This window comes from Pseudophryne corroboree, chromosome 5, assembly GCF_028390025.1.
Source record: "Pseudophryne corroboree isolate aPseCor3 chromosome 5, aPseCor3.hap2, whole genome shotgun sequence".
NCBI classification, from domain to species: domain Eukaryota; kingdom Metazoa; phylum Chordata; class Amphibia; order Anura; family Myobatrachidae; genus Pseudophryne; species Pseudophryne corroboree.
Window position 1 is genome coordinate 178,851,772 of NC_086448.1, and position 24,555 is coordinate 178,876,326.

At 44.5% G+C, this 24,555-nt stretch overlaps 1 long non-coding RNA gene across 1 annotated transcript in view; it reads right to left on the bottom strand.

Annotated features, from left to right (window-relative positions):
- The window catches only part of LOC134927446 (uncharacterized), a 56,258-nt gene that overhangs the window by 30,353 nt on the left and 1,350 nt on the right, over positions 1 to 24,555 (bottom strand). Inside the window, exon 2 of the long non-coding RNA XR_010177643.1 lies at positions 522 to 600. This is a non-coding gene — a long non-coding RNA (uncharacterized LOC134927446). The remainder of the gene's footprint in view (positions 1 to 521; positions 601 to 24,555) is intronic.

Here is a 24,555-nt window from a genome sequence, read left to right on the forward strand (position 1 = left end):
TGACTTTTTACCAATTCACAAACACGTACACACTAGGGTTTTGTTGGGGGACAATTAACTTATCAGTATATTTTTGGATTCTTGGAGGAAACCGGAGTACATGGCTATGGTGGGAATCAAACCCATGACCTCAGTGCTGTGAGGCAGTAATGCTAACCATTACACCATCCGTACTGCCATGTCATGTCATATAGTGCAAAAGAGATAGGATTATGAGGACAAATGTCTTATGTGCAGTACTTTATTGTGTAAGGGAAAGATTTATCTAGTGACAAATGAGGTATATATGTAGAGCAGAATTTGTTTAAGGAGGTTTTATCAGTTTAAGCGTTGGTTGTCTATACAGATATATATTATTGATAACTTTACCTGTACCAAGTGTGTGAAGCAGCATTTTTACTATATGTTTAACAGTGCACGCCATGTTATTAATTTACCCCCAATAAACAGTGACTGTGAAATGTTCATTTAATACACTAAGTAGACTAAAAAGAACCAGAAGAATATTTCAAAAGCCCTACCATGTTCTTGGTCTTTTTCTCCATCATGTCTCATGTATTTCTCTCGTCTGAAATTTGCTCTTCACCAAAAGTAGCATGCCTGCAAAGATTAAGAATACACACAAGTTCTCAGGGGAAACTCCATGCATAATGAAATAAAAATTAGAACACAAATAGCACTGTCTGAGGTTTTCATTCCTAAGGGCTGTAGCTCCCCAGGTGAGTGGTATATTTGACCCTCCCACAGCAAGTGATAATGACACCTGTCCAACACAATCACTTTCTCATGAGGTATCACTGAAATTTTCATGGCGCCATTGGGTGACCAGCCTCTGGAGAAGTGTGTGGATGCCTGGAGGCTAGCCTACTCTCTTCGAAGTCCAGGAGAGCTCACCAAAATTAGTCTCATGAACATTCCAGGACGGTAGGCAAGTTTGATCTGAGGGTCCATTCATAGACTTGTTTTAAATTAATGTAATAGTACATTAATAAATGATCATGTTAGAGTCACTGGTGCTGTTCCTACCGTTGTGTTCAGAAATATTAATGGCAAGTTTAAAATGTTTAGAAGTGGTGCGACATATATCTCATGCAAAAACAAACTAGCAGTACAGTACAGTAGACTTAGGGAGGAATTCAATCAGCCGTGGACTAATTGATCTCTTCGGGCTATCCAATTAGCCCCAAAGGCAGCCCGGCGCCTGCACTTATCAGGGATTTTTTTTTGGGGGGAGGGACCTGCTGAGGTCTCAAAAGAAAAAAAAAACCCAGATAAGTGCCCTTTTTCTGCGGCCACAAAAACACACAGGTCTTACAACTTGTCCCGGATCCTATATTTTTTCGCCTGAAAACAGGACATTTTTCTGGAGAAAAAAAAAACAGCCTACAATTGAATTGAAAACTTTGGGCAAAAAATTTAGATAAAAGCCTGTTTTTTTGGATGAAAAATGTTCATGGTTGGTTGAATCCCCCCCCCCTTTATTTGTCTACGGGCAAAACATGAAAAGCATATATAAAACCTGTACATTTTGTCTACTTCTCCAGTGTGTACGTGTACCTAAGCCCTGAGTATCAAGACGTACATCACACACGCTGGGGTTAATTTTTCTAAGGTGGGAGTTGTTTTTTTAGAACTGGTGATGTTGCTCATAGGAATCAATCAGATTCTACTTTAACATTTATCTAGCTGCTTCTAGAAGAACAGAATCTGGTTGCTACTGCTAAACTGTTCATTGCTGCGTGTTTTTTTTTAACTGTATTTTCATTCTATATAAAATTTATGTTTTTGTATTTCCAAAAACGATGTGAAGTATGTTCCAGATTATGGTACTTTTATTTATGATTCAGTGTGCTTACATATACATACCAATTATAATAAACATAAAGACTAAACACGACGTGTGCCATTTGTACACTTGCAAAAGAATGATTTGAAATGTCTTTAGCAGAGCGCAGAAGTTGTGTGTTCTGCGTGGGTTTAATTACCGGGTGGGCAGCTAATTTTACATCTGCATAGATTCACAGACACTCCTGTAAAATGTTTTCTTGCCTGTTGATTTTCAAAAGATCACATCAGGGCAAAGACATGGGAGAGAATGCATCATCATTTTGAATCTCATTCAGGTTGAGGTAACAGGGATGGGTGATTTACTGGCACTATTTCAAAATGGCTGTAACCTACTGCTTTGCATCACGATTGCTGTGTCAATCTAAACCTATTGTTGATAGGTTACTGCAAATTATAACGTTATTGGAAGTAAGCAAAGTAGCCAGTTCCCATGTTAAAGCAGCATAACATAAATCACTGAGGCAGGCTTTAAAAAGACTGTTCGAAGATACCATTTTTCCTTGGATTGTTTCTTTAGGCTACTATTACTGATTTTTTTATTCAGCACAATGTCAAAAACTAGCCATAGTCACATAATGTTATGAGCATAGAGACTTTTGTATGCCCTTTTGAGCTCTGTCTGCTCTGTGTACTCAAAAAATCTCCCACTCCTCCCCATCTGCCATCACAGTACTTGCCGTGAGCGTCTGTGTCACTGGAAGCCATACTTTGCAGCCACAGAAATATTTTGTCAGCTAAGAAAATGACGCTTCAAAAGGTACATAACTTACTATTTAAATAGAAAAAACATTGTATGCTTTTTAATCAGAGGCGAGACTTCTTATTTCTACCATGGCTTGTGTTATGGAAGGGGTAGGCATTGTTTTCTAGTTGGGTAACATTACAAGCCAAAAATAACTTCTGGAATGCCACCACCAGTACAACAAATATAAAGACTAATAAAAATGTTAGTGCTGTCCTGTCATTCTGGGGGAGGCTTTAAAACTAGTTTGCTCAGGTTAGGTTGTTAATTTGTAGTTTTCAGCGGTAGACAAGCTTCAGAATTATTTTGAGTGATATTCAACAGTGAGCAGAACAAATGACTCACCAGAGGGCCGGGTTTCAGTCGGTACACTGGCCACGCTTGAGTTCTCCGGAGTGGAGAGAGCCACGAAAAGGTTGCCTTTATGAGGGAAGGAGAGGAGCAGCGTTCATCATATGAGACACACTGACCCCTGCAGGTGCCACTTGTTGCCTACACCTGTGTTATGGTATGTTATACAAAATGCACACTTTATCTAGTGAACACAGCTGATATCTACAGTATATATATTGGCTCAATCCAATTAGGTGCGAGTTAGTGCGGCTGTATGCAGTACAAAAATCTTGTTCATTGTTTTGCGAGGAGTTTACAAAATAAACCATTTGCCGCAAACAATGACCTCAATTGGGGCTCTAGATACATTAAATAAAAATCTAGTACACTAATGTTATATGAGGTATCCTGTCCTTAAGCACTTTCTTTTTAGTATTAACTGCACCATGTGGCTGACACACATTCTATACTTACAGACCTAGGTATATTATAAATAGGAATACTGAGAAATTTGCAAGTTGTCAAATTGCTGGGACAAAATATGGGATGTCCTTTAGTAAGCTGGGGATACAATTATTACACTTGATATATAATTATTATTATTATTATGCTATAGTATTGTGTTGATTACGCTAATATCAAAAGTTATGTTTCAGATCATTATATGGACTTCTCCAGTACTACCGCATGACCGTCCAATTTCTGCATCTGCTCAGATCTGAAGACAAATCAAACAAAATGTTCATCCTCTTGATAAATCAGGAAACAGTAAGAGCTGACAGATTTATAGGCAGAAGGGGATTAGGTGGCTGTGCACAGCAACATTCATATCTCAATTCAGAATTTATGGACTACGGTGGAAGGGGGGGGGGGGGAGATGTAACAAACCTTCTAATGGAGAAGTTGCCAGGAGCAACCAATCAGCTTGTGACTATAATTTTTTTTTAAATGTTGTAGAATGAGAGCTGGAATCTGACTGGTTGGTATGTGCTACTTCTCTACTTATCCTCTTTTAAAGGTTCTCCCCAAATCTTACGCTGGTTACTGGCAGAAGACTTAATTTATGCACAAGTAGGTCATCCTGAGAATTATTGTTGTAAAAGGATGTAGGGATCACTTGCTGCAGTAACCATAACAACCTACTTTCATTCACTAACCGGATCTAGACAGATCTAAGCGAATTGCTGTGGTACTATGCAAATTTTGGTCCTAAACTAACGTTCATAATTTTGTCTGTGCGGATTATCTGTTATGCTGCTTATTACTTGTACATTTACTAAGTCCACTTGTAAGGAAAGTGTTGGGTTTTCACTGCTACAGTTAGCAAACTTAAAATCTTGGGAATGAGATCAAAACCTGGGGTCTGTCCCAAACTACTTGGGTCTTTTGGGGCAGCTATGTTAATGATTGGTACTCTATTTTCTATAGAAATTATGTTATGGAGCTTGAAACCATGGAGGTGGCAAATTGCTATATTGATCAGAAAACACAAATGTCTAGAGCAGTAATGAGTTTTATAAAATGACCTGCCAAAACGGCAAGGTTTCTTGTCTTTTGCTGAATTACTGTAAATGATCATGTAAACAAGAAGTCTACTTCCACTGATCTAGGAAGAGTGCCTGGTGAGAATTACTCTGATTGCACTGAGCTGGTGAGAGTGCCCGGTGACAATTACACTCCTTCCACTGAGCTAGGAAGAGTACCCGTGACAATTACACTCCTTCCACTGAACTAGGAAGAGTGCCTGGTGAGAATTACACTGATTCCACTGAGCTGGTAAGAGTGGTGACAATTACACTCATTCCACTGAGCTGCCTGGTGAGAATTTCACTGATTCCACTGAGCTTGGAAGAGTGCCCGGTGAGAAGTACCCTGATTCCATTAAGCTGGTAAGAGTGATGGGTGACAATTACACATTCCAATGAGCTGGGAAGAGTGACTGGTGAGAATTACACTGTTTCTATTGAGCTGGTAAGAGTGCCCGGTGAGAATAACCCTGAATCCACTGAGCTGGTAAGAGTGCCCGGTGAGAATAACCCTGAATCCACTGAGCTGGTAAGAGTGCCCGGTAAGAATAACCCTGAATCCACTGAGCTGGTAAGAGTGCCCGGTGAGAATAACTCTGAATCCACTGAGCTGGTAAGAGAGCCCGGTGAGAATAACCCTGAATCCACTGAGCTGGTAAGAGAGCCCGGTGAGAATAACCCTGAATCCACTGAGCTGGTAAGAGTGCCTGGTGAGAATAACCTTGAATCCACTGAGCTGGGAAGGGTGACGGATGAGAATTATACTGAGCTGGTAAGAGTGCCCAATGAGAATTACCCTGATTCCACTGAGCTGGTAACAGTGCCTGGTGAGAATAACCATGAATCCACTGAGCTGGGAGGAGTGATGGGTGAGAATTACACTCATTCCAATAAGCTGGGAAGAGTGACGGGTGAGAATTACACATATTTCACTGAGCTGTTAAGAGTGCCTGGTGAGAATCACCCTGAATCCACTGAGCTGGGAAGAGTGACGGTGAGAATAACACTCATTCCACTGCTGGGAAAAGCTTTTGAAATATGGTTCATGAATAAAACAAACACATCCGGGGAAATATATATATATATATATATATATATATATATATATATATATATATATATCGGGTGTTTTTCCAGACAACAAATCCAGAATAGAGGGCACTCACCAGTTCAATTTCAATATAAAGGATTTAATGGTACATCAGAGCCAATTCATAATGTCGACGTTTCGGCTTAAACAAGCCTTTCTCAGGACAACCAAAGAGACATCTGCTCAGCACACCAAGAGTAAGTATTTGGTGACTTTTGACTGCTGTGAGTGCGGACATTACATATTGGTATATATATATATATATATATATATACACACACACACAGTGCATCTGGAAAGTATTCACAGTGCTTCATTTTTTCAACATTTTGTTATGTTACAGCCTTATTCCAAACTGGAAATAAATTATTTTTTTCCCTCAAAAGTCTACACACAATACCCCATAATGACAACGTGAGAAAAGTTTTTTTTTGAGATTTTTGAAATCACATGTACATAAGTATTCACAGCCTTTGTTTGATACTTTTTTGATGCACATTTGGCAACAATTACAGCCTCAAGTCTTTTTGAAGAAGATACCACAAGCTTGGCAGTTTCAACCATTCCACTTTGCAGCACCTCTCAAGCTCCATCAGGTTGGATGGGAAGCGTCTGTGCACAGCCATATTCAGATTTCTCCAGAGATGTTCAATCGGATTCAAGTCTGGGATCTGGCTGGGCACACTCGAGGACATTCACAGAGTTGTCCTGAAGCCACTCCTTTGATATCTTGGCTGTGTGTTTAGGGTCGTTGTCCTGCTGAAAGATGAGCTGTCACCCCAGTCTGAGGTCAAGAGCGCTCTGGAGCAGGTTTTTTTATCCCAGATGTCTCTGTAAACTGCTGCATTCATCTTTCCCTCTATCCTGACTAGTCTCCCAGTTCCTGTCGCTGAAAAACATCCCCACAGGATGATGCTGCCACCACCATGCTTCACTGTCGGGATGGTATTGGCCTGGTGATGTGTGGTGCCTGGATTCTTCCAAACATGACGTCTGGCATTCACGCCAAAGAGTTTAATCTTTGTCTCATTGTGCCAGAGAATTTTGTTTCTCATGGTCTGAGAGTCTTTCAGGTGCATTTTGGCAAACTCCAGGAGGGCTGTCATGTGCTTTTTACTAAGGAGTGGCTTCCGTCTGGCCACTCTTCCATACAGGCCTGATTGGTGGATTGCTGCAGAGATGGTTGTCCTTCTGGAAGATTCTCCTCTCTCCACAGAGGAACTGTAACTCTGACAGAGTGACCATCGGGTTCTTGGTCACCTCCCTGACTAGGGCCCTTCTCCCCCGATCGCTCAGTTTAGACAGCCGGCCAGCTCTAGGAAGACTCTTGGTAACATAGTAACATTGTAATTGAGGTTGAAAAGAGGCAAAATGCCCATCGCATTTAACCTGTATTTTGTATTAAGTTGAGTTGATTTTACTGTACCTGCTGAAGAATGTTTTATGACTAATTAACAACTACAAATCATGTTACACCCGGATTAACCGTCAATATTTTAAATGTTATAACCTTGGATATCCCTTTCAATCAGAAATTCATCCAATCCCCTTTTAAATGCATTTACAGAGTCCACCATTACCACCTTCCCTGGCAAGGAATTCCAAATTCTTATTGCCCTAACAGTGAAAAACCCTTTCCTCTATTGCGTGTGGAATTTTCTCTCCTCCAGCCTCAGCGAGTGCCCTCGTGTCCTAAACAGAGTTCTTTTAATAAATAATTCCTGATAACTCTTTGTAGTGCAACATTAATAATGTCTCCTCTTAGACGCCTCTTTTCCAGTGTCTACATGTTCAACCTAGTAAGCCTTTCCTCGTAATCCAGTCCCTCTAGCCCTTTAATCAATTTAGTAGTTCGCCTTTGAACCCTTTCGAGTTCACCGATATCTTTTTTATACAGTGGTGCCCAAAACTGAACACAATATTCCAGGTGCGGACGTACCAATGATTTGTACAGCGGCAGAATTACATCCTCGTCCCTTGTCTCAATTCCCCGTTTTATGCATGCTAACACCTTACTTGCCTTCTTTACTGCACTTTGACATTGTATACGGTTATTAAGTTTATTATCAATGAGTACCCCCAAATCCTTTTCCAAACCTGTTACCCCTAGACTTTCCCTGTTTAATATGTAGGATGCAAGCTTGTTTTTAGTCCCAAAATGCATAACCCGAACTCCTTCCATTTACGGATGATGGAAGCCACTGTGCTCATTGGGATTTACAAAGCAGCAGATATTTTACTGTACCCTTCCCCAGATTTGTGCCTCGAGATAATCCTGTCTCAGTTGTCTACAGACAATTCCTTTGACTTCATGCTTGGTTTGTGCTCAGACATGCACTGTCAAGTGTGGACCTTATATAGATAGGTGTGTGCCTTTCCAAATTATGTCTAATCAACTGAATTTACCACAGGTGGACTCCAATTAAGCTGTAGGAACATCTCAAGGATGATCAGTGGAAACAGGATGCACCTGAGCTCAATTTTGAGCTTCGTGGCAAAGGCTGTGAATACTTATGTGCATGTGTTCTTAGTTTTTTATTTTTAATAAATTTGCAAAAAATCTCAAAAAACTTTTTTTCACGTTGTCATTATGGGGTATTGTGTGTAGAATTTTGAGGAAAAAATGAATTTATTCCATCTTGGAATAAGGCTGTAACATATCAAAATGTGGAAAAAGTGGAGCGCTGTCAATACTTTCTGGATGCACTGTGTGTGTGTGTGTGTGTGTGTGTGTGTGTGTGTGTGTGTGTGTGTGTGTGTATATATATATATATATATATATATATAAATATACCTTCTGCTCGCTGACATACGGTACTATCCAGAACTGACAGCTGCAAAGCCAAATTGCTATATACATAAGGCATGTCTCCCAACTTTTAGATATCGATATAAGTGTACCACACTGCTGCAAAGCATAACACCCCCAAAATGAGTACTGTCACAATATATCTAGAAAAAATCTGCATGTAATTTAAAAAAATAAATTGGAACTAAAATGGCCATCCAAGGGGGCATGCCCACTGAACAAGCACTATGCCGCATTACATTCCAGTCCCCTAAAAACTTCCCTTCAATATGCATACCTGTAGCTAGTACCTGCCAGTGGGCGGAAGCACCTCCCATCTATCCTGGAATCAGACAACAGGGGACTGTCCCAACCTAAATCAAGACAGTTGAGTGGTATGCATTGAGAAACCAAACCTGCTCACCATCAGTCTCTATTAGGTAAAATAACTGTTTGCCATAACTTGCTCACACAACTGCAACACATATCTATGACAACTCTTAGCAAAATGATCAAAGCAATTCACAATGGGCGGGAAATGATAAACCATGACTTGCTCAATTCTCCATTTCTTCTGGTGGGTGGGAGAGACAGGATGACACATGAAGTTACAGGAAGATAAAATCACACCAAAGCAATCACTGCACCTTTCCAGCCCAAACCATAACAGAAATATCCACCAATGAAGCAGTAAAAGTGATGCTCCCTGGTGGTTAACCCCAAATTATAAGAAGTAATTCTGAAAACAAGAGAAATAAACACTGAAAATAAAACAGTGCATCTAGGGCCTAATTCAGCCCTGATCGTAGCAGCAAATTTGTTAGCAGTTGGGCAAAACCATGTGCACTGCTGGGGGGGAGGGTGGCAGATATGACGTGTGCAGAAAGAGTTAGATTTGGGCGGATTATATTGTTTCTGTGCAGGGTAAATACTGGCTGCTTTATTTTTACACTGCAATTTAGATTTCAGTTTTAACACGCCCCACCCAAATCTAACTCTCTTTGCACATGTTATATCGGCCCCCACCCCACCCCTGCAATGCACATGGTTTTGCCCATCTGCTATCAAATGTGCTGCTACGATCAGGTCTGAAGTAGCCCTTACTTTCCTAACAGTCCCGATTTTGACTATACCTTCCATACTTGCAGACTCCAAAAGTGTGGTTGGCCAGATATGGACATGCTTTTGGATCATACTTGCCTACCTGACACTCTCCATGAGGGAGAAAATGCTCTGTTCCTGGACTTTCCTGGCAATGTATGATTGCCATCACCTGTGGTGAGCTAGTTAATTGATAAGAAAGGTGTTTCACACAGGTGATGGCAATCATACATTGCCAGGAAAGTCCAGGAACAGAGCATTTTCTCCCTCATGGAGAGGATCAGGTAGGCAAGTATGTTTTGGATGCATGGTGGAAGAAGTTTGAGAAGGTAATGGAAGCAGTTTACTTTGTACTTTCTTTTTCAGTGTTATGAGGTAAGGACAAGGAAGCTGTGAGTTTTCTACAACCTGGCTAGAGAGAGTGCAGGCAAGGCTATCACTGTGCATTTCCTTTCTCTCTCCTGCACCACTTGGGGCTGGTGAGGGAGAATGTAGAAGTGCAGCCTCACAACAGCTACAAGCTGTAAAAATTGTCTGATCTCTGTCATTCAACAAAACTGGGAGACATTGTAATACTACAACTGAGAAGAATTATCACACTACCATAGGCATACCACTTTTTGACAAATTAGCATGTGCCTGATGTATTGACTTGCACTTTATTACTACTGGCAATTTAGGAGACATTTATAGGAAAACTAGAGAGCAGTTGTGCCAAATCTCACCTTTTGGTGGCATTTTTGTGTGCAGTGTATAAGCCGGCAAATTCACCAAATTCCAAACTGAACATCAAACTGCCAAATCTGAAACCTTCATTGTGAGATGTTGTGAACTGTGCGCAGTGTATCAAGCTGTAATTTGCAAATCACACATCAAAAGGCCAGAAAAAAAGTGGAGATGACTGATCTGGCATAGTGTGATGTCTGTAGAAGGAAATGATTCTGTTAGTGATGATCTGTTATCTGGAATTATTCTGTATACTATTGCTCTGTGATAAGCAACTTGACATGCTACAAGGGCCGGTTAACAACACACGTCAAGAAAAAATCTGCATCATAGAAGGAAACCTCTTTTTATCTCCGAATTGTATTTTATTGTTAACTAGTCTTCATTTGGCAAGATATTTAGAATTATATTTGTGTTTATTTGTATTCATTACAATCCTATGGTTAAGTGGAAAAAAATCTAGTTGCAATGGTACTCAGACTAAAACGCCAACTTTGTAAGGGCGACACAATATGCTTAATTTCAAGAATTAAATAACAGCTCCTAAGCGACCTCAGAACTCTGATTTCCCCACTCTGATCCCTGCTTGCCATATGCCCTCACAAGCACTCAGATCCCATACATGCCACTCAAACTATGCAAAGGACAATCTGATTTTTGTTGTATAATTTTAATGCGCTAATTAGGGGTTTGTTCTAACTCTCACTTGGGACTTTGCAAACCAGCACACATTAACTGCGGTTTCAGTTATCAGCCAAACCGCAGTCTGGTAAGTCTGGAGATTTGGTTCTGAAAATCATATGCAATTGTGGTATTTTGTAATCTGCACACAGAGCCACTGCAGTAAATCTTCCCCTACAGTAAGTGCAGTTGACGTCCAAGAGAGATTGTCAGGAAGGGGGTGAGGGAGAGACAGTGTCAGGCAGAGAGAGATAGAGTAGCAAGAGAGAAAGTGCCAATGAAACAGAGAAGCTATAACATGGGGGAGGTAGCAGGAGATACATTACCTGACTACAGGAAAGGTATCTTATGGGGACGGGCACTTTGTGGCATTAGGCCCCACCCCCTTAATACCCGCAAATCGCGGCTCTACTGCCGGGACTTGGAGCCAGCAAGGATGGACCCCCACTGCTACATCTTCCATGCGGCTTCAGCCTTGGAGTAGCTATTGGCAGCAGCCATTCTTTCCATGGACTGGGTGAAGGTGGAGCAGCGGGACCCGGAAGCAGCCATGACCCCATAGCAGCTGCACCCCCTGCACCCACGGTAGTTACGCCACTGACAAGGTGGGATTGGACTGTAGCAGGAAGGATGACAAGAAACAGATTCAGGGGTATATTTTTTTTACTAAAGCTAGATTTTCATTGATTTTTACAGATTTCAAATAAATAAAAATCGATCTCAATTGATGTTGTGTTTCAGGAAACTAAACAATGATTTAGATTGAGTTTCATCGATTTGAAAGCATAAAAAAAAAAAAATTGACCTTTAGTAATGTGGATAAAAAGGAGTGAGACTGAGACAGACAGGTGAGACTGAGGAGGAAATTTATGAAAGGTTGATTTTTATTTTTTTGAATCGATTAAAAATCAATCTCAATTGATGTTGGGTTTCAGGGGCTGAAACACACATTTGCTGACAGGTGATTTTTTTTTTTTTAATATTCATTTTTAAATATTAATAAATATGTGTTTTGGCCCTGGAAGTACAACATCGATTTTGATAGATTTTCAATCGCTGAAAATTAACATTAAGTAAATTTTTCCCTGAGAGACAAGGAAACTGAGGGGCTAATTCAGACCTGATCACTTTGTACCCGCATCGCACGGGTACAAAGCAGATCGCCGCTCAGCGATGGGTTTGTGCAAAGGATCCGTTCGCACGGGCGTTTGCAAGGAGATTGACAGCAAGAAGGCATTTGTGGGTGTCAACTGACCGTTTTCTGGGAGTGTGGAAAAACGCAGGCGTGTCCAAGCATTTGCAGGGAGGATTCCTGGCGTCAATTTTGGTCTCGGACAGGCTGATGTGATCGCAGTGGCTGAGTAAGTAATGGGCTGCGCAGAGACTGCACAAAATCTGTTTGTACAGCTCTGCTACACGTGCATTCACACACTTGCAAAGCAAAAATACACTCCCCTATGGGCGGCGACTATGCGAACGCAGGACTGCAAAAAAACCCTAGCGAGCGATCAGGTCTGAATTAGCCCCTGAGAGAGACAGGGAGCCTGAGGAGGAAGGGAATAAAAAAACACATGAGGTGAAAAGTTACAATATTTTTATAGAAATAGATTAATTTTTAATTGTAAATATTTTTTTTACTTCAAATATACAGTACTTTTCTCTAACAATATAAAATCTAGATCTGTAGTTAGAGAAGTTTCACATTTTGTAGCCTCAGGACTTACCTTAGGTTCCTCTGATAGCGCCACACCTGACAAGTTTCAGCATACCTGCAGCAAGAGAAATGCTTTTGTCCTTCCCAAGATAGTCACTGTATATAGATATGCCCAGTGATATGATTAGATGTAACCTTTGCATAGGTTTCTTTGAACTGACTCCCATACCCAGTATCAATCAGGAAGCCAGTGTCTTGATTCTGCACAATATAGAGAATGGTAGATCTCTGTGGTACTAAGTAAGATGACCTGCAGCATAAAAGCATGGGATCGGCCTTAAATTGGTTGTTATCTACCTGTAGCTAGGTGTCTCAGAAGGGAGAAGCAGCACCCGTAGAGTGTAAAGAGCTCTTGTTTAATGTACTGTGTCAACTCAAGACTGCTATTCATAAATGCAGTGATAGTTAATAAATGACAGCATACTGTCACTGGGAATCTACCTGTTACAGTATATGCGTGTTGACTGAGTACATACAGGTTGAGTATCCCATATCCGAAATGCTTGGGACGGAAGTATTTTGGATTTCAGATTTGTCCGCATTTTGGAAATAGCATAATAAGATATTTTAGGTATGGGACCCAAATCAAAACACGAAATGCATTTATGTTTTATATACAGATTATACACACAGCCCGAAGGTCATTTTATACAATATTTTTTGTAATTTTGAGTGTGAAACAAATTCTGTGTACACTGAACAATTAGAAAGCAAAGGTATTACTATCTCAGTCGAGCTCAAATTTTTTTTTCTTTTAAGTATATATTGGATATTGGATTTTTTGATAGAGGAGACTCTTACTGTACTGTATTCTCAATAGGGAACACACCTGTATTACAGCCAATATTAAGTTGAGGCACGCTACAACTGTTTGGTCCTCTTGTGATTGGCTGACTCTGGACCTGATTCAGGTGTGGTTGTAGTAAGCGTAGCTGCTGCTTCTTTGGAAGCAGCGATGATTACATATGGTAATGCAGCAGGAGGGATCTGGTATAAGATGATGCCTCCTGCATACATGACAGGGGTGATCGTCCCGGGGCTCCCACACATTAGGGACGCCCACACACAGTTGTTTGCAGTTAAGTACTCCTACAGTCGCTCAGGGAGCGACTTCCACTGTCATGTGCTTGGCTAATGTAGAACATAACATAGGCCCAATGTATTCATATAAACTTCAAAGTAATAATATGAATGATGCAACGGGAATGAGCCGGCAGGGTGGTGCTCTTCGCATTGGGAAAGGCTATTATCTGTGTGTGCCAGGTCACAGGTGTGGTGGATGCAGAAGAATAAGCAGGAGGAGCGGGGGTGTCAGGTGCCGCTACCTGCTGCTGTGTGTAAGCGCTGCAGCCTCACCCTCCTCCAGTGCCCGCTCCCATATCGCCGCTCCCAGCAGCAGAGGTCAGACCCAAGGGGCCCGCACACAACGGACCGTTCCTGAAGGTCTTGTGGAAAATTACAGCACCAGGAACGACATTCCGGAACATCCTGGTCACTGTAATTGGACGGGTGCGGGTGTTGCATAAAAATAGCTCCCACAGCCCTTGTAGCAGTTTGGAAGCTCCAGGAGCAGTGGGGGAGTCTGCCATGTAAAAAAAGCCCACTCAAAATGGCCACCTCCTAGCGTCTGTCTCCTTCTCCGCAGTGGCCATTTTGGGTGGGCTTTTCTTACACGGCAGACTCCTCCACTGCTCTCAGAGCTCTCTGCAGAGCAGCAAACCCCTTCGCAGTGAGCATGAGACCCCTGGCAGCGAGCAGGGAAATCCCTTGGCAATGAGCATGAGGCCTCTGGCAGCGAGCAAGAAACCCCTTGGCAATAAGCATGAGACACCTGGCAGCGAGCAGGGAAACCACTTGGCAATGAGCATGAAACCCTTGGCAATGAGCAGGAAACCTCTTGGCAGTGAGCATGAGACCCCTGGCAATGAGCAAGGAAACCCCTTGGCAACGAGCATGAGACCCCTGGTAACGAGTAGGGAACCCCCTAGCAATGAGCATGGAACCCCCAGCAAGAAAACCCTGGCATCAAGCATGGAACCCTTGGCAATGAGCATGGGACCTCTGACAACAAGCAGGTAATTCAAAAATAATTAGAAGCCTTACTGTGGGGCAAAATTTGTAAGGGGCATTATTGTGTGTGGGGCATAACTGTGTGGGGCATAACGTGTAATGAGTATTACGGTGTGTGGCATATTGTGTAAAGGGCATTATGGTGTGTGGCATAACATGTAATGGGCATTACATTGTGTGACATAATATGTAATGAGCATTACGGTGTGTGTCAGAATATGTAATGGGCATTACAATGTGCGGCATATTGTGTAATGGGCATTATGGTGTGTGGCATAATGTGTTATGTGGCTTAATATGTAATAGGCATTATGGTGTGTGGCATAACATGTAATGGGCATTATGGTGTGTGGCATATTGTTTAATGGGCGATACAGTGTGTGGCAAATAGTCTAATGGGCATTATGGTGTCATAGTGTAATGGGCATTATGGTGTGTGGTATAATGTGTAATGGGCATTACGGTGTCTGGTATATTGTGTAAGGGGCATTACAATAAGGATGAAAAATGACAAATAATGCAAGGAGCATGAATCAGGATTTTTATTTTTCCTGTGGTGGCCAATGTCTGGGCATGCAGGTTACAAAACTGGGGTATAAGGTAGTAGCCACGCCCCTTTCAGCGAGGCCACACCCTTTTTCTTTATTCTTGCATAGGAAAAGTCTTTATTCTTACAAAGATGCTCCGCCCACCAGGACCGGTTTTAGCAGTCAGGCCGCCCCTAGGCACAATGATATTGGCCGCCCCCCCGCCCCAAGCACATTTAAAGAGAGAGAGAAAAAGAGAGAGAGTGAGTGTGAGTGAATTCCTCCCCAGCATCAAGGGAGTAGCTGCAGGGGGTTGGGGGGGGGAGTGTAGTGCGGGCAGTGGGCAGATGGGGGATGGATGCGGACATCGGGAGGCTGACGGGGGGGGGGATGCGGGCGGACAGGGGGAAGGGATGCGGGCAGCAGGAGGCTGGCGGACAGAATGCGGCAGCGGGAGGCGGGCGGACAGGGGTAAGGGAGGCTGGCGGGGGATGCGGCAGCGGGAGGTGTCCAGGGTGAGTGCGGTCATCAGGTGGGCCTGCTAGCCCCACCGCACCTAAAACTGCCACAAGAAGGGGGGAGGACTGCTGTGCTGCCTTTAATAATGTGCCCCGCATCCTGGCAGGCCACACTGACACTCTGCTCTGCTGCTGTTAATTAATAATGCCCCCCTGAGGCTGTGAGCGGCGCCACCAGCGCAGCCGCTCGCTGTTCTCTCCTCCTCTGCAGGCGCTCTGCTGTTAATGTCCACCCGACCCCCCCTGAGGCTGTGAGCGGCACCGTCGGCGCGAGGCGGGCACGCGCTGTTCTCATCTCTGATGTCATTGTCAATTTGATTTGCCACAGTGGCGAATTGACAGCAGAGAGGAGGAGAGAGCAGCGAGCGCCGGCGGTGCCGCTCGCAGCCAGGCGGACATTCTCACTAATTTATTATCAAGAAACCAGGGCTGCTAATGCCTAATGGGGGGGGGGGGGGGGGGATTAGCATGCTGCCCCCAGCAGGTGCTGCCCCGGTAGCTCCTCCCACATTAAGCACAGCTTCGCCCACAACTGACCACACCCGAGGTCCTAAACCTATTTTTCTAGTTTTAATCAGCCACAGAACCTGTGTAATTAATAGGTGTCCAGAATTAAAGGGATGATGTGGCAACCCTTACTTTGTTGCCCCTAGGCCCCCACCAGCCTTAATCTGGCCCTGAACATTGGACCACTGTGCGACATCATCGGCCGGCCGAGAAATTATTGGGGTACACAGCCTGGGCTCCGCAGCTCTGTCGCTGAGGGCAGGAAATCTCCACCAGAAGATGGAGACCCAGCCCTCAGCACTCCCACAAAATGGTGGTGACATGCCTCTGTTTTTGTGAAACGGAGCCCATTGCCGCCCCTGAACAGCTGCAGACTGTGAATCACCTAACGTCTGCAGCCGCTTTGCAAATGACTACGCAGGACCATACTATACATGCGCAGTATATCAAACATCAGTACATTGCATATTTTCCTGGATAGCGACTGGACCTGAATCAGGCCCCCTGTATCCTGCTCTACCATGCCTTATGGGGATTTGTTGGTTGGCACCTATTGTTCCTACTGTCACTTTAGCTGGGTACACACCTGGCCGACACAATAGTGGTTATGCAGTAGAGGTGTGACATCATGCACAAAGCACTGATTTCTGCGCGTGTGTGAATGAGTCCTGCAATGTAGTATACAGCCCATCATCAGACTATCAGTGATTGACAGTCTGATGCCACTTTGGGAGTAGTAAAGGTGTCACCACCTGTTTAGGGGGAGGGAAGAGGCCAGGGATCTCCGTGGATGCACAGAGATTTTCTGGCCTCTGTAACAGGCAGCTTGTGCGACACCATGGGTGCCACAGGCCGCCCGATGATGAGTGAGAGATCCAGTGCTGCTCCATAGGATGCAGGTCAGATCACTACTGCAGTAGGAGATGTCTACTTGTAATAGACGCCTCCTGCTGCACCGCCATGCTGCCCTATCACTGCTACTACCAAGAAAGCAGCAGTTATAGCACCTCCAACCACATCTGAATCAGGCCCAATATGGTGCCAGCACAATGCATACTTACCTACTCTCCCGGAAGCTGCGGGATGCTCACGTTTTTTGGGGTAGCCCCCCGCAACCCCCGGAAGAGAAGGCAGGTCTCCCGCATCCTGCTCGCACCCTAGTGATGCAGGATGGAGAGATAATCTCCCATATTCGCAGGTCCGTCTGGTAGGGAAGGGGTAAAAATGCCGCGAATCGCTTGATGATGTCACAGTCCGCCCCCGCCCCCCGAAGACTCTCGCAGCGTCTCCTCTCTGGGCTTCTCCTGGAGAGGAGAAATCTAATGTAGGCAAGTATGGCACAATGTTTACTAAGGCACTGTGCCAGAGTCTGCTATCTTCTGCGCATGTACCAGTGCTGTATTTTCCAGGGGGAAAATTTGCACATGAGCCCACTCCAGTCTTTAAAATGCCTTTGCATAAAGTATAAAATAAATAAATAGAACATAGGTTAGTTGCCCATACAGTGAGTAGAGATTAAGAACTGTTGCTAAGAAATACAGCTTGCAAAATAAGACCTGTTCCATCAGATGGTATGTCAGACATCAGCTTAATAAATTGTGTCTCCTCGCTCTCACCTTGCTTTTCAGTGCCTCTCCTTAGCAACATCTGAAACCATGGAAACAATTAGTGCAGCCCACAGTTTGTTTCCATGGTTACAGATGTTGCTGGGGAAAGTAACAACTTATGTTTAAAAAAAAAAAGTTAAGCAACAGTGAGTTTTCAATAGAGATGAGCGCCTGAAATTTTTCGGGTTTTGTGTTTTGGTTTTGGGTTCGGTTCCGCGGCCGTGTTTTGGGTTCGAACGCGTTTTGGCAAAACCTCACCGAATTTTTTTTGTCGGATTCGGGTGTGTTTTGGATTCGGGTGTTTTTTTCAAAAAACACTAAAAAACAGCTTAAATCATAGAATTTGGGGGTCATTTTGATCCCAAAGTATTATTAACCTCAAAAACCATAATTTACACTCATTTTCAGTCTATTCTGAATACCTCACACCTCACAATATTATTTTTAGTCCTAAAATTTGCACCGAGGTCGCTGTGTGAGTAAGATAAGCGACCCTAGTGGCCGACACAAACACCGGGCCCATCTAGGAGTGGCACTGCAGTGTCACGCAGGATGTCCCTTCCAAAAAACCCTCCCCAAACAGCACATGACGCAAAGAAAAAAAGAGGCGCAATGAGGTAGCTGTGTGAGTAAGATTAGCGACCCTAGTGGCCGACACAAACACCGGGCCCATCTAGGAGTGGCACTGCAGTGTCACGCAGGATGTCCCTTCCAAAAAACCCTCCCCAAACAGCACATGACGCAAAGAAAAAAAGAGGCGCAATGAGGTAGCTGTGTGAGTAAGATTAGCGACCCTAGTGGCCGACACAAACACCGGGCCCATCTAGGAGTGGCACTGCAGTGTCACGCAGGATGTCCCTTCCAAAAAACCCTCCCCAAACAGCACATGACGCAAAGAAAAAAAGAGGCGCAATGAGGTAGCTGACTGTGTGAGTAAGATTAGCGACCCTAGTGGCCGACACAAACACCGGGCCCATCTAGGAGTGGCACTGCAGTGTCACGCAGGATGTCCCTTCCAAAAAACCCTCCCCAAACAGCACATGACGCAAAGAAAAAAAGAGGCGCAATGAGGTAGCTGACTGTGTGAGTAAGATTAGCGACCCTAGTGGCCGACACAAACACCGGGCCCATCTAGGAGTGGCACTGCAGTGTCACGCAGGATGTCCCTTCCAAAAAACCCTCCCCAATCAGCACATGATGCAAAGAAAAAGAAAAGAAAAAAGAGGTGCAAGATGGAATTGTCCTTGGGCCCTCCCACCCACCCTTATGTTGTATAAACAAAACAGGACATGCACACTTTAACCAACCCATCATTTCAGTGACAGGGTCTGCCACACGACTGTGACTGATATGACGGGTTGGTTTGGACCCCCCCCAAAAAAAGAAGCAATTAATCTCTCCTTGCACAAACTGGCTCTACAGAGGCAAGATGTCCACCTCATCTTCACCCTCCGATATATCACCGTGTACATCCCCCTCCTCACAGATTATCAATTCGTCCCCACTGGAATCCACCATCTCAGCTCCCTGTGTACTTTGTGGAGGCAATTGCTGCTGGTCAATGTCTCCGCGGAGGAATTGATTATAATTCATTTTAATGAACATCATCTTCTCCACATTTTCTGGATGTAACCTCGTACGCCGATTGCTGACAAGGTGAGCGGCGGCACTAAACACTCTTTCGGAGTACACACTTGTGGGAGGGCAACTTAGGTAGAATAAAGCCAGTTTGTGCAAGGGCCTCCAAATTGCCTCTTTTTCCTGCCAGTATAAGTACGGACTGTGTGACGTGCCTACTTGGATGCGGTCACTCATATAATCCTCCACCATTCTATCAATGTTGAGAGAATCATATGCAGTGACAGTAGACGACATGTCCGTAATCGTTGTCAGGTCCTTCAGTCCGGACCAGATGTCAGCATCAGCAGTCGCTCCAGACTGCCCTGCATCACCGCCAGCGGGTGGGCTCGGAATTCTGAGCCTTTTCCTCGCACCCCCAGTTGCGGGAGAATGTGAAGGAGGAGATGTTGACAGGTCGCGTTCCGCTTGACTTGACAATTTTGTCACCAGCAGGTCTTTCAACCCCAGCAGACCTGTGTCTGCCGGAAAGAGAGATCCAAGGTAGGCTTTAAATCTAGGATCGAGCACGGTGGCCAAAATGTAGTGCTCTGATTTCAACAGATTGACCACCCGTGAATCCTTGTTAAGCGAATTAAGGGCTGCATCCACAAGTCCCACATGCCTAGCGGAATCGCTCCCTTTTAGCTCCTTCTTCAATGCCTCCAGCTTCTTCTGCAAAAGCCTGATGAGGGGAATGACCTGACTCAGGCTGGCAGTGTCTGAACTGACTTCACGTGTGGCAAGTTCAAAGGGCATCAGAACCTTGCACAACGTTGAAATCATTCTCCACTGCACTTGAGACAGGTGCATTCCACCTACTATATCGTGCTCAATTGTATAGGCTTGAATGGCCTTTTGCTGCTCCTCCAACCTCTGAAGCATATAGAGGGTTGAATTCCACCTCGTTACCACTTCTTGCTTCAGATGATGGCAGGGCAGGTTCAGTAGTTTTTGGTGGTGCTCCAGTCTTCTGTACGTGGTGCCTGTACGCCGAAAGTGTCCCGCAATTTTTCTGGCCACCGACAGCATCTCTTGCACGCCCCTGTCGTTTTTTAAAAAATTCTGCACCACCAAATTCAAGGTATGTGCAAAACATGGGACGTGCTGGAATTTGCCCATATTTAATGCACACACAATATTGCTGGCGTTGTCCGATGCCACAAATCCACAGGAGAGTCCAATTGGGGTAAGCCATTCCGCGATGATCTTCCTCAGTTGCCGTAAGAGGTTTTCAGCTGTGTGCGTATTCTGGAAAGCGGTGATACAAAGCGTAGCCTGCCTAGGAAAGAGTTGGCGTTTGCGAGATGCTGCTACTGGTGCCGCCGCTGCTGTTCTTGCGGCGGGAGTCCATACATCTACCCAGTGGGCTGTCACAGTCATATAGTCCTGACCCTGCCCTGCTCCACTTGTCCACATGTCCGTGGTTAAGTGGACATTGGGTACAACTGCATTTTTTAGGACACTGGTGAGTCTTTTTCTGACGTCCGTGTACATTCTCGGTATCGCCTGCCTAGAGAAGTGGAACCTAGATGGTATTTGGTAACGGGGGCACACTGCCTCAATAAATTGTCTAGTTCCCTGTGAACTAACGGCGGATACCGGACGCACGTCTAACACCAACATAGTTGTCAAGGACTCAGTTATCCGCTTTGCAGTAGGATGACTGCTGTGATATTTCATCTTCCTCGCAAAGGACTGTTGAACAGTGAATTGCTTACTGGAAGTAGTACAAGTGGGCTTACGACTTCCCCTCTGGGATGACCATCGACTCCCAGCGGCAACAACAGCAGCGCCAGCAGCAGTAGGCGTTACACGCAAGGATGCATCGGAGGAATCCCAGGCAGGAGAGGACTCGTCAGAATTGCCAGTGACATGGCCTGCAGGACTATTGGCATTCCTGGGGAAGGAGGAAATTGACACTGAGGGAGTTGGTGGGGTGGTTTGCGTGAGCTTGGTTACAAGAGGAAGGGATTTACTGGTCAGTGGACTGCTTCCGCTGTCACCCAAAGTTTTTGAACTTGTCACTGACTTATTATGAATGCGCTGCAGGTGACGTATAAGGGAGGATGTTCCGAGGTGGTTAACGTCCTTACCCCTACTTATTACAGCTTGACAAAGGGAACACACGGCTTGACACCTGTTGTCCGCATTTCTGGTGAAATACCTCCACACCGAAGAGCTGATTTTTTGGGTATTTTCACCTGGCATGTCAACGGCCATATTCCTCCCACGGACAACAGGTGTCTCCCCGGGTGCCTGACTTAAACAAACCACCTCACCATCAGAATCCTCCTGGTCAATTTCCTCCCCAGCGCCAGCAACACCCATATCCTCCTCATCCTGGTGTACTTCAACACTGACATCTTCAATCTGACTATCAGGAACTGGACTGCGGGTGCTCCTTCCAGCACTTGCAGGGGGCGTGCAAATGGTGGAAGGCGCATGCTCTTCACGTCCAGTGTTGGGAAGGTCAGGCATCGCAACCGACACAATTGGACTCTCCTTGTGGATTTGGGATTTCGAAGAATGCACAGTTCTTTGCTGTGCTGCTTTTGCCAGCTTGAGTCTTTTCATTTTTCTAGCGAGAGGCTGAGTGCTTCCATCCTCATGTGAAGCTGAACCACTAGCCATGAACATAGGCCAGGGCCTCAGCCGTTCCTTGCCACTCCGTGTGGTAAATGGCATATTGGCAAGTTTACGCTTCTCCTCCGACAATTTTATTTTAGGTTTTGGAGTCCTTTTTTTACTGATATTTGGTGTTTTGGATTTGACATGCTCTGTACTATGACATTGGGCATCGGCCTTGGCAGACGACGTTGCTGGCATTTCATCGTCTCGGCCATGACTAGTGGCAGCAGCTTCAGCACGAGGTGGAAGTGGATCTTGATCTTTCCCTAATTTTGGAACCTCAACATTTTTGTTCTCCATATTTTAATAGGCACAACTAAAAGGCACCTCAGGTAAACAATGGAGATGGATGGATTGGATACTAGTATACAATTATGGACGGGCTGCCGAGTGCCGACACAGAGGTAGCCACAGCCGTGAACTACCGCACTGTACTGTGTCTGCTGCTAATATATAGACTGGTTGATAAAGAGATAGTATACTCGTAACTAGTATGTATGTATAAAGAAAGAAAAAAAAACCACGGTTAGGTGGTATATACAATTATGGACGGGCTGCCGAGTGCCGACACAGAGGTAGCCACAGCCGTGAACTACCGCACTGTACTGTGTCTGCTGCTAATATAGACTGGTTGATAAAGAGATAGTATACTCGTAACTAGTATGTATGTATAAAGAAAGAAAAAAAAACCACGGTTAGGTGGTATATACAATTATGGACGGGCTGCCGAGTGCCGACACAGAGGTAGCCACAGCCGTGAACTACCGCACTGTACTGTGTCTGCTGCTAATATATAGACTGGTTGATAAAGAGATAGTATACTCGTAACTAGTATGTATGTATAAAGAAAGAAAAAAAAACCACGGTTAGGTGGTATATACAATTATGGACGGGCTGCCGAGTGCCGACACAGAGGTAGCCACAGCCGTGAACTACCGCACTGTACTGTGTCTGCTGCTAATATATAGACTGGTTGATAAAGAGATAGTATACTCGTAACTAGTATGTATGTATAAAGAAAGAAAAAAAAACCACGGTTAGGTGGTATATACAATTATGGACGGGCTGCCGAGTGCCGACACAGAGGTAGCCACAGCCGTGAACTACCGCACTGTACTGTGTCTGCTGCTAATATATAGACTGGTTGATAAAGAGATATTATACTCGTAACTAGTATGTATGTATAAAGAAAGAAAAAAAAACCACGGTTAGGTGGTATATACAATTATGGACGGGCTGCCGAGTGCCGACACAGAGGTAGCCACAGCCGTGAACTACCGCACTGTACTGTGTCTGCTGCTAATATATAGACTGGTTGATAAAGAGATAGTATACTCGTAACTAGTATGTATGTATAAAGAAAGAAAAAAAAACCACGGTTAGGTGGTATATACAATTATGGACGGGCTGCCGAGTGCCGACACAGAGGTAGCCACAGCCGTGATCTACCGCACTGTACTGTGTCTGCTGCTAATATAGACTGGTTGATAAAGAGATAGTATACTACTAATATTATATATACTGGTGGTCAGGTCACTGGTCACTAGTCACACTGGCAGTGGCACTCCTGCAGCAAAAGTGTGCACTGTTTAATTTTAATATAATATTATGTACTCCTGGCTCCTGCTATAACCTATAACTGGCACTGCAGTAGTGCTCCCCAGTCTCCCCCACAATTATAAGCTGTGTGAGCTGAGCAGTCAGACAGATATATAATATATATAGATGATGCAGCACACTGGCCTGAGCCTGAGCAGTGCACACAGATATGGTATGTGACTGACTGAGTCACTGTGTGTATCGCTTTTTTCAGGCAGAGAACGGATATATTAAATAAACTGCACTGTGTGTCTGGTGGTCACTCACTATATAATATATTATGTACTCCTGGCTCCTGCTATAACCTATAACTGGCACTGCAGTAGTGCTCCCCAGTCTCCCCCACAATTATAAGCTGTGTGAGCTGAGCAGTCAGACAGATATATATAATATTATATATAGATAATAGATGATGCAGCACACTGGCCTGAGCCTGAGCAGTGCACACAGATATGGTATGTGACTGAGTCACTGTGTGCTGTGTATCGCTTTTTTCAGGCAGAGAACGGATTATAAATAAAACTGGTGGTCACTGGTCACTATCAGCAAAACTCTGCACTGTACTGAGTACTCCTAATGCTCCCCAAAATTAGTAAATCAAGTGTCTCTCTAATCTATTCTAAACGGAGAGGACGCCAGCCACGTCCTCTCCCTATCAATCTCAATGCACGTGTGAAAATGGCGGCGACGCGCGGCTCCTTATATAGAATCCGAGTCTCGCGATAGAATCCGAGCCTCGCGAGAATCCGACAGCGTCATGATGACGTTCGGGCGCGCTCGGGTTAACCGAGCAAGGCGGGAAGATCCGAGTCGCTCGGACCCGTGAAAAAAAACATGAAGTTCTGGCGGGTTCGGATTCAGAGAAACCGAACCCGCTCATCTCTAGTTTTCAACTGCCAATTTCAGGCAAAAGGCATTTTTCAACTATTA